This window comes from Chrysemys picta, chromosome 2 (genome assembly GCF_011386835.1).
Source record: "Chrysemys picta bellii isolate R12L10 chromosome 2, ASM1138683v2, whole genome shotgun sequence".
Lineage (NCBI taxonomy): Eukaryota > Metazoa > Chordata > Testudines > Emydidae > Chrysemys > Chrysemys picta.
The window spans coordinates 18613146-18618497 of record NC_088792.1 but is presented as its reverse complement, the minus strand read 5'-3'; positions in this window follow the sequence as shown (position 1 = coordinate 18618497).

Below are 5352 nucleotides of genomic sequence, written 5' to 3'. Positions count from 1 at the left end.
GAATTGTAGAGCTACGGCCTGACTACTAGGCCAGCTGACTTTCAGACTGACCCGCTACAAAAATTCGTGGAGAATGCAGGCAACAACTTTGTAACTAAAGGGAGTCTGTGTAAGAACCCCTGGGCCTAGAACTGGGGTGTGTAGGAGGCACTGCTTCCTCATCACCAATAGGGGCACCAAGATGTACTGAGAGGCTGAGGCCTGCGGGAAGTTCCACCCTAAAGGGCATAAGCGACAGCCATCCACGATTCCCTGCTTGGCTGGCACTCCCCATATAAACCATGAAGACATGTTTAGGAGCTTGCTGAGGAATACAGACCTCCAGTGGGCTTCTGCCTTAGATCCTGCCTCACTGCAACTTGTCCTCATCCCAGACTGCTGACCCTGATCCTGGTTTACTGTCTTCGGCTTAAGACCATTGCTGCCCTGGTGAAAGATCCTGGTGTGGCGCAATCCCAATTCTTGCTGGTTGCTCTCAATTTAGTAATGGATTCTGACTTTGTTATTTTGACCTGGCCTTGCCCTGAATGATCTCTGACTGTTGACCCTGCTACTGAGCATCTCACTCTGTGCCCACGAGTCACCCATGACATGGCTTTGATGGCCTGAGGTGTATTTTTTTTAAAGGAGGGAGGCAGGGGAGCCCTGGAGATGGATCTTGACAAATTGCTAAAATGGGTTTTGGCGAATCAACAACAACAGACCCAATTGCTGCAGCAATTGGCAAAAGAACAACTGCAACAGGTTCTGCAGCAACAGCAGCAGTAGCTTATTAGGGAGTTGGCCACTCAACACAGGGAGCAACAGCTGGTGCAACAGGTGGTGCCACTGGTGCAGCCCCAAAACATGCCATCTAACTCATTGGTGGGAGCAGTTAACCCCAACTCTGCTTCAAACCTCACCTTGAAACTGACAAAAAGGGAACCAGATGATGGACTTGAAGCATCCCTGGTCACATTTGAGAGGGTCTCACACATGGCGGTCTTTTGGCCAGTGGAGAGTTGGGCCATCCTAGTCACCCCATACTTGACAGGGATGGCCCAGGCCATATACTCAAGCCTCCACATGACAGCTGTGCAGGACTATTCCCTACTCAAAGTAGCCATCCGAGACACTTTTGGCATTTAAAACAAGACGCACCACCAGAGGGTGAGCAAGAGAGATTTTCAGCTTCAGTTTGATCTAGGCCGGTAGCCTAGACTCTAAAGGACCACTGCTAACAGTGGCTCCAATCGCAGGAAAGAACAAGAGTATGGGTGATGGAAAATATTGTGTTGGAGCAGTTCCTCCAAATTCTCCCACTCAGAGTATGGGAGAGGATGGTACAACATCAACTTGGGATGTAAAAGGTTAACCGGTTAACCGACCATAATCGTTAACCCCAGCGGTCCTGCGCCAGCGGGATGGACCCCAGCCCCGACCGTGCCGTGCTAGCGGGAGGGACGCCGGTAGCGTAGAGCAACCCCAGCCACATCGGGCCGGCCAGCCAGAGGGACCCCAGCCCCAGCTGCACCAGCCGGACCCCAACCCCAGCCAGGCCAGAGTGGGCACCAGTCCCGGCCGTGCCAGAGCAGGCCCCAGTCCCGGCCGTGCCAGACCTCCTGAGCTACCTTGGTTAACGGTTGTGACGGGTTGGATCACAGAAACCCCCTTGGGAGCTGCCACCCAATGTGCAAAGACTACCCCTGCTTCTGCTTTCCCTGCCAGCTCAGGACTCCAGCACCCTGTCTTGCTGAGCCAGACACTCCCGTTTGGCTCCAGACACAGACCCAGGGTCTGAATCACTTGTCCCAAAGCTGCAAGTTTACCTGAAAACAGCTCGCAGTAGCGCGCTTGTCTTTAGCACTCAGATGCCCAACTCCCAGTAGGGTCTAAACCCAGATAAATCTGTTTTACCCTGTATAAAGCTTATGCAGGGCAAACTCATAAATTGTTCGCCCTCTATAACACTGATAGAGAGATATGCACAGTTGTTTGCTCCCCCAAGTATTAATACATACTCTGAGTGAATTACTAAATAGAAAGTGATTTTATTAAATACAGACAGTAGGATTTAAGTGGTTCAAAGTAGTAACAGACAGAACAAAGTAAGTCACCAAGCAAAATAAAATAAAATGCGCAAATCTATGCCTAATCAAACTAAATACAGATAATCTCACCCTCAGAGATGTTTCAGTAAGTTTTTCTCAGACTGGACACCTTCCAGGCCTGGGCACAATTCTTTCCCCTGGTACAGCTCTTGTTGCAGCTCAGGTGGTAGCTAGGGGATTCTTCATGATGGCTTCTCCCCCTCTCTGTTCTCTTCCCCGCCTTTATATATCTTTTGCATAAGGCGGGAACTCTTTGTCTCTCTGGGTTTCCACCACCCCCCCTCACTGGAAAAGCACCAGGTTAAAGATGGATTCCAGTTCAGGTGACATGATCACATGTCACTGCAAGACTTCATTACTCACTTGCCAGCACACACATATACAGGAAGACTCACAGGTAAATACAGCCATCTGCAGACAATGGGAGTCATCAAGATTCCAAACCATCATTAATGGTCCACACTTTACACAATTACAATAGGCCCTCAGAGTTACATTTTATATTTCTAGTTTTAGATACAAGAGTGGTACATTTATACAAATCAGATGATCACACTCAGTAGATTATAAGCTTTGTAATGATACCTTACAAGAGACCTTTTGCATGAGGCATATCCCAGTTACTTACATTCACTTATTACCGTATTTTCTCTAAAACTATCTCAGTTACATTATATTGAGTTATTATCAATTTTTTATAAAACCATATAGACTGCACAACGTCACAACGGTTAACAGGTTAAACAATATAATTTTAATCATTTAACCGGTTAACTTTTTTAACCGATATTTACATCCCTAACATCAACTGGAAACTCTGTCAGAAATGGGGACGCTGACCGAGAACTACACGCTGTCCAAAAAACATGAAGGGGGGACCCGGTCCAGTCCTGACCAACTCAGACAACCAGAGGATGGGCGAGGAGAGGAGGTGCGAGAGGAACCTTGCTACCCAACCCAGGGGTGAGGTTGTCAGCCAAGCAGAGACCACCATCTGGAATTCGTCTTCATGTAGAGATGGGACAACGGGGCCACTTCTGGGTGGGATTGCCCATTCATGGATTGTAATTATGAGTGTGTCTGGTGATGGAATCCAGAGCCTGCAAAAAGGCACCAGAAAAACTGGTGATCCCAGTGCAGGTTAATAATGTCAGAGTCTAAGGCTTAATAGACTAAGGATGTAGTCAGACAATTATCAGAGAATGTTTGGCAAGGGCCAAGGGAGAGCCCTCAAGTACCATATTTCTACAATGCATCCAGAGGGTGTTCACCCCAACCCCATGAGATGATTGCAGTTAGCTAGAAAGTACTATATGGACACAGCCTGCAAGGGGGTAGCCACAAACCTGGCCTATCCCATGATAATTGGGTGGGACTGGAAGTTCTTTCAGTACTTGATAGAGGCAGGGCAAGGGAAGTCCCTGAAGGAACAAAAGACAAAGTCTGTGGACAGAACAATAGAAGAACCCAAGGGAATGGCCGGGCTGGGGAGGGACAATGACCCAGGGGAAGTGACCTTCATGTCCCCAGTGAATGGCCCCACCCCTACTGATGGCCTCAACCCCATGGGGACTCAAGCCAAGAACCCATACATCACACAACTCAGTACAGACCTACTCTCAAAGCAAGTTGACTCAATTGAACAACAAAAAATTGCTCTGATAATGAGGTGAGCCTACGAACAGCTTGCCCGGGGTCAACAATGAAGTATGTCAACAACAGCTACTAAACAGAACTACATCAACTCAAACTAGGGACTTTTTAGAGTGCACCAGCAAGGTCTACGTAGGGCAGTTAGAGCGCAACACTTTAGAATGCTCTCCAGTCACCACAACCTGTAGATCGGGCAATGAATCCACCACCCCAAATCCAATGGAAATCACTGTGTCTTTGCTTCCTGTGTAATCTTGATCACACAATCCATGCATGTGCCACAGAGACTGTGGAGCACAACACCTTGCTGCTGTATACTAAATACAAATTGCAAACACAAGAAAGCTATAGCAGGCTAATATAAATTTGTATTTGAGATTAATATTTAATGACACACACATGATGGGTGCTTGTCCCAACAACCTGTATACACAAGCTGCTACTGCCCTGGCTAGTCCTTTGCACGTCTTCCTCCCCCGCCCCCCACGCTCCCAACTTTGGCTGCCGTAGATCTTCATGATACTTCCTCTCCTTTCTTCCATGTTTTAATGATCAGTGACATAATTAGCAATGTTGGCATTTAAAGTATCATCACTGGACTCTGAATTAGCACCTGCTGAAAGGTAGATATAATGAATGATCTTGTTATTATTTTCCAACCTTTTTGTAGCAATGTGGGGAGAGCTCCTACAAATGAGTTTCCCATGTCTCCCTACAGTCTATCCTCTCTCATAACTGGAGCTACACAGCCACAAAAGATGGGCCATTCTAGATCATATAATTGGCCCTTCAAGTCAAATGCACTATCCTGTCCATAGCTTCTGGTGAAGGCACAGAAAATCTCCATAATGTACATAGTCCCCTGGACATCCTTTCAGATCCCTGCAGTGATCAGTTTATGCCCTAAAGCATGAGTATACCCTATTTTAGCCTACATAATTCCAATAATTATGGCTTGTAAAAATTTCCAGACCCTTTTCAAAATCAGCTATAGAAACTGAATCTGATTTGTTGCAGGAGTGAATTCCACAGGCGAAAGCTATATGCCGCACGGAGAACTATTTCCTTTGTCATTCAATGTGTGCCATTAATTTTATTAGATAATGCCCTTGTTTCTCAGAATTCACCTGTAACGATAGTCGTACTTTTCCAAGATGTTGTCAGGATTAAGACAGTAATGTTTGCAAAGTGCTTTGAGATCTTGAGCTGGAACATGACAGATAAGTATGGTGTTAGAGTCCCACATTTTATAATGTTATCCTAAATTCCTGCCTGATGTAATTGCCTTCAGTGGAATTTGCACGCACTTTATCAGGGCTGATTTTGGCCCAGTGTTTCTATTTCACATGTGAGTATTTCACTCTGGCCACCAAATAATAAATTAAAAATCTCACCCCTTAACATTACTGGCCTCTGATGATCACAGAAAATAATTTAAATAGAGCGATGACCATGCAAGGTGCATAATTAACCCCTCCCCATAACAACCTTAACCCCACCCTGGAGCTCGCGCACGCTGAGCTGTCCAGGGAACCAACTCAATCACCTAACGCGCAACCGCGACAGAACACACTACTGCGACACTGCGCATGTGCAGCATCAGCGCCCC